The sequence below is a fragment of the Lissotriton helveticus genome, chromosome 8 (genome assembly GCF_964261635.1).
Source record: "Lissotriton helveticus chromosome 8, aLisHel1.1, whole genome shotgun sequence".
Taxonomy (NCBI): Eukaryota; Metazoa; Chordata; class Amphibia; order Caudata; family Salamandridae; genus Lissotriton; species Lissotriton helveticus.
The window spans coordinates 1,251,535,281-1,251,549,638 of record NC_136069.1 but is presented as its reverse complement, the minus strand read 5'-3'; the positions used below and the strand labels follow the sequence as shown (position 1 = coordinate 1,251,549,638).

Below are 14,358 nucleotides of genomic sequence, written 5' to 3'. Positions count from 1 at the left end.
TTCTTGATGTCATCCCTATGTTGTGCAGTCTGCACAAACATTCTATGAGATACATAACATTCTCACTGTTATAATTGGTGTGCAACTGTGCACACTTCCTCTAATGATGTAAAGATAATAACAAGAAAGTGCACTGCTACCCAAACAAACATTTTTTTTGATGGGAAGAATTTTGAAATTACACCAGAGAACAGGCGGGAACAATTCTTGTGCGTCTCAGACAGAAAGGCTGGGCCTCCAAGAGTTGTCACCTTAATTTTAGATTGGCAAAGGAAATTGGCTATCATATAGTGTATGGTTCTGCAATAAATTTGAGTGATATAACGCTGAAGAAAGACCGTACTTATGTTAGGAAGTGCACAATGACAAATACACAATGCTTTATAGGTAGATCATTTGGTAACCAATGAAGAGCAGAAATGTTGAAGAGGATGGAAGTGCGAGAAGATAGCTCTCAGATAAAGCATGTAGCTGCATTTCAAATCAATTGAAAGTGGCTAATGCAATATGTTGGAACCCTAAAATACAATTTCCATAAATGAGACATAAGAAGGTAATTGTAATTGAAATTACAGCAGTCATAAAACAGTGATGAGTGAGAAAAGGAATGATTTTAAACAGCGTACGGATGTAGTAAAAGCCAGTGAATGAAAAATAATGGATTTGTTCGAAGCATGGGAGAATATGATCAAAAATGAATCCATGATCACTTGCTGTCTCAACAGTGGTGGGCAATGGACCCAGCTCCACTGGCACACAAACAGAGCACTGTGGAAGGAGGTCCATTAAAGATGAGGTCCTATGTTTTGCTGCTATTGAATTTGTATTAGTCTTCATTCAGGAGACAGTTGCCAAGATTATTGCCAAAGGAAACAATGATTTGGCTATCTGCATTGGGCATAAACATAGTTTCATAAAATAATATAACATTAGAAAGGAGCTGTGCAGGGCTCCACAAGTAAAAGTTGTGGAACACGACTGAAGATGGACTGTTTCAGAAATCTCAAATAGATAAGAGGTATACCACTTTAGGGTAGTAGCTTGAAACTAAAGCTGTTCCAGTTGTTTAGAAGCAGCAGAAGAGAAATGCAATATTGTTCTACCTTGTGATCATGAATCAGGTGAAAATCAGTGGACATAGCAAAAATAGTTACTTTGCCCCATGGAGTGACGGAATCCAGCTTAAGCATTAGTAAAATATGTGTTACTTTTGCAGAAGTAGATTTCGCAGTTTACTTCTTTTTCAGGGATTTTAGAGGGAAAATGCAAGAAATAGGTAGCGATGAAGTAACTGAGGGTCATATTACAAAGCAATAGCGATAATTATCGCTATTGCTTGGTTAGAGACAAAAATTTACCGCTGAGCTGCGGCGATTTTTATCGCAGATAAACCTTGGTATTACAAATGCGATAAAAAACGGCCGCAATGCATGAATATCGCTGAAAAGTCAGTGATATTCATGCATTACCGAGCTAATGCTCTTAGCCATGTTATCCACCTCCCATTGGATAACATGGCTAAGAACTGCTCAGGGCAGGTGTTAGCTTTTGGAGATATTCGCGCTTAGCGCGAATATCTCCAAAAGTTGATAATAGGAGATAGCGATGTTAGCGACTGTTTCCAGTCGCTAACATCTTGGCACGCACACTTTGCATGTCATTAGTGATAAATATCACTGACATGCAAAGTGGGGCCCAAGATGGTCGCTATCTCCTACTAGCTGTCGCTAACTGGTGTTAGCGACAGCTAAGTAATAGGGAGATAATTTTATCTCCGCTTTCTTGGCTTTTAAAGCCAAAAAAGTGGAGATAAACCCCCTTGATAATATGCCCCTAAGATTCTTAGGGTCCATTGAATATTTGAATCAAGAGTAATGATATTGAATTTTCCCCACTCTGTAGAAAGTGATGCTGATGCAAGGGAGGTCGGCCAGGAGTCAGGATGTCTGGAAATCTAAACAGGACATGAACAGTACATGGATCTGTAGGGAGCCATATTTAATTTGCAGGGCAAGAGGCTTAATATAGACCATGGAAAATAGGATGGAGTTTGTTCAAATCCCAAAGGGTAACTCAAGATCACAATCTTGAATGAAAGACAGTACACCAGTGTCAAAAGGAATCAAAATGTTTTCAATTTCCTTTATGGAAAATTTCCAATTGGGAATTGCGCAGCTCAGCAAAAGATTCAATGGACTTTGCAGTAGATGCTGCTTAAAAGAGATAGATTTGCCTTTCTTTACCAAAAAATGATTACTCACTGATTCAATTACAGAAGCAAAGTAGTATGAGCAGGGCAGGATTTTTCTTTTAAAAAGTTTTAATTTTTACTTTTTCCGGCAGTTTACAAAATCAATTATTACATCTTCAAACAACAACCCCCCCCGCCCCCCACTCTGGGTCCGGAAAAAAGGGGAAAAAAGAAGAGACATACTATTTAAGGCTTGTCAATGTCACTTGCTCGAAAGTTAGGCTTTTTAAATATATACATGTTTCAGCATTAACTGGACAGTAAATACTAAGTCAATAAATTAACAAAACGCAGATCATGTCTTATAAAACAAATGTAATGCCACGAGAAAGAAAAAAAAGTGTGGGGAAGACGGAAATGAGAGATGAGTCGCGGGCAGGGGGGGTGGCAGTGCTCCGAAAGGGGGCCGGGGGGAGGAGCAGAGAGAGGGGACTGGAGTCCGAGGGGAAAAGGAGAGAAAGCAAAGTAATATAAAAAGGCCAGTACATTATACATCCTAGGTATTCATAGTTCCAAGCCAATTAGTCAGAGGATCCCAGACTACCAAGCCCCCATTTTTTTGCCCTCCGACCTTTTTTAGCATAGATTGCCCATTCCAGCCTATACGTAGGGGATAATCTCGCTTGCCATTGGCCAAAAGAAGGGGGATTCAGATCTTTTCAGTATGTAGCTATACATATCCGCAAGATGAACATTAATGCCCCACCATCTTTTGAATCTATTCGGTCGTATAGCCCTAGCATAATGGTACTAGGCATAAGATGAATATCTAAAGAGAGAATTCTGCTTAAAAAGCATTGAACCCCTGCTAGTAGATGCTCAAGTTTAGGACATGTAGCAAACATGTGTACTTCATCCGCGCCATATTCTGCATAGCACGTGCAGTTAGCACCAAGACCGGTTGCCCATTTAGCGACCCTACTGGGAGTTATATATAAGAAAAAAACTGTGTTGTAAAATTGTGCTTGCAATTTAGGAAATAATGTTTGTGCTAGGCCCAGAACAGAACAAAAAGCATTCGGTGAGGTGTTCAACTTAAGCTGCCATTTGGCGTCGGTTTTGCTCATGTCTTCTGGCCGCTGTTCATTCAAAGTATAATAGATATTTCCTATCCTTGGCAAGTTAGGGCTAAGTATTTTATCAATAAGGCCAATTGTTGCTAACCCTGCAGACCCCCCAGTTTTATGTATTAGATAGCTCGTGATAGCCTGGTATTGGAAGATCTGGTTATTGCCAAACTTATAACAGGATTGCGGATCTTGAAATGACCGGATACAGCCAGTGTTAAACAGGTCCCCTAATCTGCGAATGCCTGCCGCTTACCATTGATGAAAATATGCATTTTTAAATATCAGCGGCAGGTTATCGTTATATCTAATAGGGGTGTAACAGTTTAGCTTGGATATTCCAAATACTTTGCGAACATTACAGAAGACCCGGTAGGTGCTGACCATAGTCTTAAATCGAACTCACTTGTAGTAGCTGAGCTCCAGTTGACGCCAAAGACAGCTCCTTAGATTTTCCCCCAGAAGTATAAGGTAAGGAGAAGGCAATCCCGATGAGCTTAAAACACAATCTTCGTATAATAGTTCACAGGAGTGTTGTAGTGCGGCAGCCCAGAAGTATAATTTTAAGTTGGGAAGAGCCCAGCCTCCTCTTTCCCTAGGTAGAGCGAGGAAATTAAAGGCTCTTCTTGGATGCGTGTAGGCCTAAATAAACCACGAAAGAATGTGATAATAAACGCAGGTGTGCGGTTATTAAAAACAAGCAGGATTGTCCGGAAAAAGTAAAGTAACTTAGGAAAGTATGTCATCTTCAGGATGTTACATCTTCCTACGATAGTTAAATGAAATTTTCCGAAGTGATTTCTCCATATTGGTGGTGAGAGGAGTCACATTTTCTGTCACCAGCATGTCTAGGTCTGAGACTATGTTGACTCCTAAGTATTTCGCCGTCTCAGTTATTCTGCTGTCTACCCAGCTTATTTTCCCATTCACGACAATCTGCCTTTTTGTTTTATTTAGGGCATAGCCAGAGATTGCTCCGAATTCCTGAGCTTCTTGTTCTAGAGCCCTGATGGCAGACTCGGGTTCAGGGGTTACTATAGCTAGGTCATCGGTGTAGACCATGATCTTTGTATCAATGCCAAACCTACTCACTGGCAAGATAGAGGGATTTAGCTTGATTATTTTTATCAGAGGGTCAATGTAGAGTGCGAAGAGTAAGAGTGAACAGCAACACCCCTGCCTCGTTCCTCTCGTGATCTTGATTTGCTCTGACAGATGGCCATTAATGAATATTTTAGCGGTAGGATGTTGATACAGTGCCTGCACCCCCTGAACTATTCTTAGACCGAAACCAATCCTCCGCATGATAGCCCAAAGAAATTGCCAGGAGATCTGATCAAACGCTTTTTCTGAGTCTAGAAGGATTATTGAGATCGGGTCTCCTGACACCTCTGCGGCATCAAATAGGGTGATAGGCCGACGGACGGGCTCGGTAGTGCCTTTGTTTGGTATGAATCTGTGTTGCCAATTGGAGACTAATGGCTCGATATTGGTGGAGAGTCTGGTGGCGATAGTTTTAGGGAAAATTTTAGAGTCAGTGTTGATTAATGTTATGGGTCTGTATGATGACATTTCCAGAGGTGATTTGTCCTTTTTCGGAAATATCACAATTTCGGCTGATGACCAAGAGTCTGGAGGTTTAGTCCCCTCGAAGATAGATCTTACTACCTTAGCAAAAACATCTTTTATTTGCAGAGAGAAAACTTTGTAAAATTCAGGGGGTATACTATCCATCCCGGCAGCTTTGCCATCCGGAAGGCTAGTGAGCGCTGTTAATATCTCGTCCCACGTTGGAGAGATTGCTATTGCCTCGTATGCATTCACATTAAGTTTGGCAGCAGGTATTGTCGCTAGGTACTCCCTGACCTTAGTTTCTGTGTCGACATTTGTTCCTTCTATTACTTCCAAATAAAGTTTCTCATAGAATTTCCTGAATGCTTCCTCTATTTTTCTAGGGTCAGAGGTTGTTCCTTCGGTGTCTATATTTATTATAGTGATGGTATTAACGGTTGCCTGCTGCCTAGTAGCAATGGCAAGCTGATGACCAATACGTTCTCCTAACTCGTAACATTTCTCTTTTGAAACTGCCCATTTAATGGCTATTTTCTCTGCCAACACTGCACCCATCTCTAATTTGGCCACTGAAACCGCTAGCTGTGCCTCATTGTAACGCCAGGGTAATTCCTAGCCTATTCTTAGACTAATAGTGACTATAATCTACTACCATTTCAGTCTTAGTAACATTCTCATTTAGTTATAGGGCTTAACTATGTACTTTGGCAGGACCTAGTGCCTTTTTCCCATTAGTTAAGGCCTGTAGGCCAAAAAACCATAGAGCAGCCATCATTTTAGAGAGCTGCCTCGTCTGTCCGAGGCGCTTGCAGAGCAAAGGTAATGTTTAGAATATAACTTATTATTCGCTAGTGGAGAACCGGTCAGGACCGGCCCTTATCGAAGGAATGTATTTTGCTCTTCGGTGGTGGACGCTACGCGCAGGTGGCCACTGCGAGTGGTGTGAACGGCCAGAGACTGGTACAGGAATTCGGTGGGAGTCGGCCTTAGGCTGGAAATTTCCATAGAGAAAGGGAGAGATATATTAGCAAAGAGCACGTAGCAGAGAGATAGAGAGCAACGTGTGGAGCAGACAGATGAAGTTGGTCCCAGAGCTAGTGACCGACTGCTAACATCAATGAAGAGAGGGAGAGATCGAGAATCCTGTAAGGCTACAACCCAGGAGTGGTAAACAGAGACTGAGTCCAGAAGCGGGTTCGAGTTTCGGAAGCAAGGCAGCGTAGACGAGGTGTAGCGGTGCAGACGTGTACTCGTGAGCCATAGTGGGAGAGCAGAGTCCCGAGCGAGAGAAGACCCAAGAGAGAGAGGGATCAGCTCCGCTGCTGAGATGAAAAGACACACGATTAAGGTGAGGCGTTCTGAGTTAGTGTAGGGAATAACCAATCATTCCTTCTTTCCCCCTTATTAGGTGTAGATGGAGACTAATTTCAACCTTGTCTAGATTGCTAATGCTATTATGTTTGAATGTAGAATAAAGATATACTGTTCGATACATATATTTGAGTGTTGTTTCCATGATAGGACTAACCTTTCTTTTCAGCCAGATGCTGTCGTATAGAAGGATGAGGAGTTCCCTTCTAACAGGTAACTGAGAAATAAAGGACTGGGTGGTTTTACCAGGAGAGAACTCCAAAATAGGATAATTAGATAATTCTTCCTAAGAGTTAGGGAATAAGTCGCCGGACGTAAAGCGAGGAATAGTCGGGAGACTCGAATCCAATAAATAGTCGGGAGACTCGAATCCAATAAATAGTCGGGAGACTCGAATCCAATAAATAAATAGTCTGAAGACTCGAATCCAATAAATAGTCGGGAGACTCGAATCCAATAAATAAATAGTCGGGAGACTCAAATCCAATAAATAGTCGGGAGACTCGAATCCAATAAATAGTCAGGAGACTCGAATCCAATAAATAGTCAGGAGACTCGAATCCAATAAATAAATAGTCGGGAGACTCGAATCCAATAAATAAATAGTCGGGAGACTTGAATCCAATAAATAGTCGGGAGACTCGAATCCAATAAATCTAGTGGTATAGGCTTGTAAATAGCTCATAATCACCTTTTCAGGCAAATCTTTCATATATCTCGTAAATAGCAACCTGAGAAGAGTGTGTTTGCGTGACGACTGGGTTGGCCACCATAGGTGGGCATCCTGTTCTAAAAATCCGGTCGCCACACTCATCTACTCCCATTCCTACCTGGACCGCCTGTATTTATTTTTTCTCCGCTTCTATCATCTGTGCTTGCAGCAAGTTGATTTGTATCTTCTCCTTTCTGTTCCTCCTAATAGAGAAACATAATGTCTCACCCCTTATACCCGCCTTGAGATTGTCCCATACAACCATGGTAGATTTTTGTATCCACCCGGCCATATGTTCTCCGTAGCAGTTATCATACAATAGTGCTTTTTTCAATGCGAAGTTGGCTCCTGGTTGGCCCAGCCTTCTAGATTTAAAATAAGGGGGTTGTGATCCGATATTAGTGGGGGGGCTACATCAATAGCGCAATCGTGAATTAAGGCAGGCGAGACAAAGTAATAATCAAGTCTAGCTAATGACAAATGAAGAGCGGAGAAAAAAGTAAAGCCGTTCTGATCCAGCTTCAGACAGGCCCAAACATCTTTTAAGCCGTGAGTATTTATCAAGTTAAGCAGCGCTCGGAAAACTTTAGGTTTCCTGCCTTCATAAGTCCATGACCCTGCTGATTCCGAGGTGCTGGGCAGGTTAAAAATGTAAGTCCCCGCATAAAATTACCGTGAGTGGCCAGTGAGCAAGCTCTTCATTTACATGGTTTATTATCCCTGGGTCGTCTAAGTTGCTGGCATAGACAGAGCAGATTGTAAATGTAAATTTGGAAGATAAGGAGCACCTTGCAATAACCCATCTCCCTAGTGTGTCAGATTTAACTTGATTAACTGCTAACAATAATGTTTTCCGGGCCAAGATCATAACCCCCTTTACCTTTGCCCCCTGAGACGTTGCCCCAATAGTTTTAAACCCAAGAGAATTCAACAGCAGTTTATGGCCCCCTTCAATATTAGTCACTTAGAGACATATTATATCTGCCCCCCTCAAACTTAATGTCTGTGCAGTTTTCTGCCTCTTTGATGAATCGTTCAGGCCACAGATGTTTAATGAAACAATCCTAAGTTTATTTAGTGGATTCATTATTTTGCTCTAGTGGTGGCCTGTACCTGATTTGTGGCAACCAAAACCCTCCCCAGCCCGAACCACATCCCTCCATGCACCCCCAACACCCACCCCCACCATCCCGACCCTCACTCCCACCCCCAATCACCTTCACCTACCAAAAAACACACCCATCCGGCTCTCCTACACTACAGAAATGCAAAAATGTAAGGTTTAAATAAAGTCCAAGTCAGCCTGTTAACCTTTAGCCCTACTGTGTTTGCTCCGGACCCTGTCACCCTCCCCCCACCCCCCCCCCTCAAAAAATAGACAGTCAGGAAAAACCTGAATGATGGTGAGCATGTGTGAGGTCCTGACCACCACCCCGCATAATGTTTTGTCGGTTGATGGCCCGGCCTAGGCTAACTTGCCGACCCAAAAGAAAAGAAAGAAAGAAAAAATACTGATAGTTTCACGTGCAGCTAGAAGAAAAAACAGAAAAAATTAAGCTTAGGAGTACCAATCGGGTCTCCTCCACAACTTAAAGTGACAGTTGTTGAAGTCTTTGCCAGAGTCTTAGAGTTTGTTACTTATGTTTTCTTCCTCCCGGTTTGTTCTTTTAGGTATTCTCCAGCTTTAATCTCGGACAACATCGCCCGGGTTGATCCTTCAAATATTACTGTCAGTTTTGCCGGGTTTATCAGGTATACTTGAGCACCTTGTTGTTGTATGGGTGTTATCAGTTGGCGAAGTCACCACCTCCGCACGACTGTTGCATGACTAAAATCTGGTTTGGAAAAAAACTTTATCCCATCTACTTCCTTCGGAGAATTTGTCCTGGCCTGGTCGTAAACTATTTGCCTTAAAAGAAAGTTCCCAACAAAAACATAAAAAAGCTCTAGGCTTCTCATTTTGGAGGCTACTACCGTCCCGTTTTGACTTCAAGTTGAAAGGGAAGTGGTGAGCTCTTTGGATCTCCTGATCCCAGTTCCAGGTAGACTGTGAGGGAAAAGCTGCCCGGAGTAGTTTCACGATGAACCGTCTAGGGTCTTCACCCTCAGCACCCTCTGGCATCCCTAATAGTCTCAAGTTGTTCCTCCGCATCCTGTTCTCCTGCTCCTCCAGCTTGATCATCATATCGGTAAGGCAAGCCTCGTGAGAAGTGCATTGTTCTTTTACTTGCGTTACTTCAGTCTCGACAGTCTCTGTTCTTCCTTCCATCATAGAGACCCTGTGGTCGATATCAATGCAAATTTTGTTTAATTTTTGGACACCACACTGAAGTTTTTTGGAGGCCTCCTTTGCAGCTAGACTATCTGTTCTAGCTTCCTCCTGGAATTGTTTGTGGACTCAAGAATCGACAGCAAAGAGGGTTCATGGGTAGGTTAACTGTGGGATTGCCCCATGTTGCTGATTAGTGATCACAGAGGATAAAGTCCCTTGTAAATCTGAGTGGTCCCACTTCAGCTGACTATGCCTTTTGAGTCGGGCTTTTTTTTTATAGTACTCGCTACTGAGTTGCTTTGCTTCCCTTCAGACTTGCTGCTTTCTGATGAGCTTGATGCCTCATCACCTGTTCCCGATAGAGAACCATCTGAGACAGAGAAGAAGTTTTCATTTGCTAAGTCTCGGGTCTGTGGGTCGATTCGTCTATGATTCACATTTTCAAGACCATTTTCTACATCATTTTCATCCTTGCCGGAGATGAATTTTGCTGCTTCAGGGTCATAGGGGTGGAGACAGTAGAGGTGGGAGAGCGAGTAATAACATCCGTAGCAGCGACAACGGTAATGGCTATAGCAGCTAGATCGCCAGGAGTAGAGGCTGATAACAGCGCTTCCTTGCTCGCAATAGTCTCTAAGATCAGTCATAGGTGATTGTGCAATTTGTAGCAAAGGTTGTATAACATCTTGAGCTAAGACCATGCCAGGCGGGCTACTAAGTTCGATTGAAACTGGAGTAGGGGTGGGAACAGGAGTAGGTATAAGTGTGGCTTTGTTTAGGAGGTCTGATCTTTCGGGTACGTTCTCCAGCTTGTCTCTATCACCTAGTCCTTCGTGGGTCGTGTTGATTTTTGCTTTCAGTGTTTTCTGACCCCACGTAGTCATTCCGCCACCCCTACCGTTGCTACACTTCTGAGACGGAATTCCGCTGCCTCCGTCAGTGACACTCAACAGCCAAAAGCACTTTCGAATCACGTCAGCGAGGGCAGAAGAGATTTGGTCCACGTTTACAGGGGAGCCAGCGCAGCACCGCGCACGCAATACCACAGAGCCCCAGGCGCGTGATCCAGTATCTTTGTGTCTGCACCGAGCATAGACCGAAGCTCGAGATGCCCGGGGTTCAGGTGCGGGATGCGATGATGACAGCGCAATCATCCATTTGTGTTCGTTGAGGGCCAGGTCTGTTAGCCAGGGGGACGAGCCGATAACAGAGTCCGGCTGTTCAGGTCAGCCTTGTGTTGTGTGTGGCGTGGTGGCCGGGAGAGGAAACACTCACACCAGTGCCATCTGCTGTCTGTACTCTACATTTTACAATTAGATGAACAACAGGGCAAGAATTTTTTATTGTTTTTTTTATGTCCTCAATGACCAGGTGAACACAGAGACAGTTTTGCTGGCACAATATTTTTCAAAGAGATTTTCGCTGACATTTGACTTTTGCAAGCTCTTTAGAATGCCATAGGAAGAAATGTGTGGTACTTGAAGGACAGGTACATTTCAGGGGGCAACACTATTAAGAGCTGCTTCAATATGGATGATAATTACTTATATATGCTTTCATATCATTGACTAAAAAGGCTTGGACTGGTTTGTTTCAAGGGCATTAGAGAATGCAGAAGTAACTTTAGTTCAGGTTCTGCAGTCGAATGATCTGGGATGAGTGATAACCTGCTTCATCTGTCTAGGCAGGGGTACACCCATGTGGGCAGTCCATGTTTAGGAGAATCATGTCAACTGAAACTGCAATATAGGTAGTGAGAATAAACAGCTAGATAAGTTTGGCAGAAACTGAACACAACACGTTTGCCGGAGATGAATTGTTTTCAGGTTTTTTTAAGGACAGAAGATTTGAGTCACATATGAGTTCAGAAAGGAGAGTGTTCCAGTGCTTCTCTGCCAGAAAGGAGAGGGAGAAACCTCCACTATGCGAACCTTTCCATGTAAATATTATTTTGCTACGAAGATAATTAAAGGTGTGCTTTACAAAAATAGTTTTGTGTGCAAAAAGTGAGGAGAGAACTTTGTGTGACTTTAGGAACCACTTTAAGATTAGTTAAATACCTACAACCCTGAGCTGAGGCAGTTACCTGTTGTGATAAATAACTCATCTTTCATGTGTTCCACAAGAAATAAGGCATAAGTTGCAGAATCTCTATTTAATGAACCAAATTATGCATGTCTATATTTTAAGGACCTTTTAAGCACTGATACATTTGAGTTAGCATGCTGAAATCTGTCAGAGCAAAGCAGCAGGGGTGCAATAATTATACTGCAAGTAATAACTCGAATCCCTGCGCAAAGTGTTTGTAGAGGTATAGAAATGTACAGTTCCACTCTGAAATGGGGCCTATGTGTTTTAGGTGCATAAAATCCTGCCTCGTAATGTTGTGATGATGAAACAAACTACTCACATTTTGATATGCACCATCAAAGACTTGTATATCATGTAGATTAAGAAGACTGATTAATACAACATTATTTATTTTTTATGATGGCAGATTCAATATTTCTTTTGTTCGATTTGCTTTAAAATACAGCCGAATATTTTGAATTGATTCGCGGAACTGAGAACAACACAAAGTACTTTGATTTATTTTCTGATTGAATGTACGATTTACTTTTCCTTCTGTCACATCACTGTCTATTGATGAGATTGTTCACTTTCCCTGTCCCTCTTTCCCACCACTGGTGGTAGTGTGCACTGCCGGCTGGAGGTGTGTGTGCCTGGTGTAAGCCTGCACTGACGGCTGGTGATGTGTGTGCCTGGTAAAAGCGTGCACAGACGGCTGGTGGTGTGTGTGCCTGGTGAAAGCGTGCACTGACGGCTGTTGGTGTGTGTGCCTGGTGAAAGCATGCACTGACGGCTGGTGATGTGTGTGCCTGGTAAAAGCGTGCACAGACGGCTGGTGGTGTGTGTGCCTGGTGAAAGCGTGCACTGACGGCTGTTGGTGTGTGTGCCTGGTGAAAGCATGCACTGACGGCTGGTGTTGTGTGTGCCTGGTGAAAGTGTACACTGATAGCTGGTGGTGTGTGTGTGTTTGGTGAAAGCGTGCACTGACGTCTGGTGGTGTGTGCCTGGTGGAAGCCTGCACTGATGGCTGGTGGTGTTTGTGCCCGGTGAAAGCGTGCACTGAGGGCTGGTGGTGTGTGTGCCCGGTGAAAGCGTGCACTGATGGCTAGTGGTGTTTGTGCCCGGTTAAAGCGTGCACTGATGGCTGGTGGTGTTTGTGCCCAGTGAAAGCCTGCACTGATGACTGGTGGTGTGTGTGTGTGGTTGTGTGTATGGTTGAGTGTTTGGTGGTGAGTGTGTGGTGGTGAGTGTGTGATGGTGAGTGTGTGGTGGTGAGAGTGTGGTAGTGAGAGTGTGGTGGTGAGAGTGTGGTGGTGAGAGTGTGTGTGGGGTGTGTGTGGTGTGTGTGGTGTTTGTGTGGTGTTTGTGTGGTGTGTGTGTGGTGTGTGTGTGGTCTTATGTGTGTGGTGTTATGTGTGTGTGTGTGGTGGACTTAGTTCGAGTTTTTGTACCCTGCACACTCACACACTGTTCACCCTACACACTCACACAATGTTCACCCTGCACACTCACACACTGCTTACCCTATACACTCACACACTGCTCACCCTGCATGCTCACACACTGCTCACCCTGCAAACTCATACACTGCTCACCCTACACACTCACACAATGTTCACCCTGCACACTTACACACTGCTCACCCTACACACTCACACACTGCTCACCCTGCATGCTCACACACTGCTCACCCTGCAAACTCACACACTGCTCACCCTACACACTCACACATTGCTCACCCTACGTAATGCAAAAAGACCTAGCTCTGCCCTTTGGCCTGTGTTGTAATCGTAATGTAGGTTGTGAGTAGTTGCGCTTGATTGGTTGGGGCGTCCTCTCCTTGGTGCTCCCCTCACAGAGGGCCGGCTGCCTCCATGAATCTCCCAAGACACGTGTTCATGCTGTTCTTAGTTTTAGCTCCTGTGTGTCAGTGCACCGTGTAAGCGCACAAGCATACCCTGCTCTCTCTGGAACACTCACACTGCTTAGTCACTCTCACTCTGCAGTCACTCTCACTCATGCTGTCACTCATGCTGTCACTCATACTCTGCTGTCACTCATGCTGTCACTCTCACTCTGCTGTCACTCATGCTGTCACTCACTCATGCTGTCACTCTCACTCTGCTGTCACTCATGCTGTCACTCTCACTCTGCTGTCACTCATGCTGTCACTCTTACTCTGCTGTCACTCATGCTGTCACTCTTTAAAAGTATGTCAAGTATATAATGTGTCAGGAATTAAAACTTGTATTGAGGCAGGCAAAAATAGAATGTTCAGGTAAATATTTGATAATGCAGAACGAGCCCTCAGTGACCCCCAAAATCAAATCTACTCTATCAACAGAACAATATTCACTATTTAGAAACCAAGTCTGGCGGCAACGATGGCTGTAACTGAACTTTAAACACATTATTCGCACACTTTGACGCTCCACTTATTTCAACAGATTCCGCCTCTCAATCAGCGTGTCACTCACAACAACAGCGGGTGATGCACATCAAACTCTTCAGACAAAAACTAGAGAGTGTGAACTTGGTGCACAAGCACTGCTTATAAATCGACGCCACCGCCGGGAGCGAGTGCTCACACTTGAGGACACAGGTGCCGTGGGCCTGCCCGCTGCCAGGACAGATTCAACACGTGGCATGTTAGCTGGGTGGAGCTGGCGGCCACGGAGATGCAATCAACAATGAAATTGCGCCTGGGGGAGAAGAAGGCCACGATCTGCTGCCAGCACGAGGGCCCAGTGTCCGTGCGCAGCTCCTCAGCCGAGCCCCTGCGCACCAGGGCTTTGGGAACTTGGGGCCCACCGAGCTGTGGCTCGAGCTGGCGTTCCCGCTGCCGCCGCCGCCTTCTCCTCTGTTGCCACTAGAGTAGAGCAGCGTGTTGTTCCCAAAAATGTAATTAATCTCTGAGGCTCTGCAGGTGGTTGCGAGGCAGGCAAGCCCTACTTCTCCCCACCAGTTGCAGCGCGGTGAATGAGCAGGAGCGCTGCGGCTAGAATTACAGCAGCAACGCTCGCAAATCACAGGCACAGGGAAG

At 44.3% G+C, this 14,358-nt stretch overlaps 1 protein-coding gene across 1 annotated transcript in view; it reads left to right on the top strand.

Moving 5' to 3' along the window:
- Window positions 1-14,358, top strand: part of LOC144771945 (gamma-aminobutyric acid receptor subunit gamma-3) — a 1,335,689-nt gene that overhangs the window by 928,191 nt on the left and 393,140 nt on the right. The gene's annotated exons all lie outside the window — the stretch shown is intronic.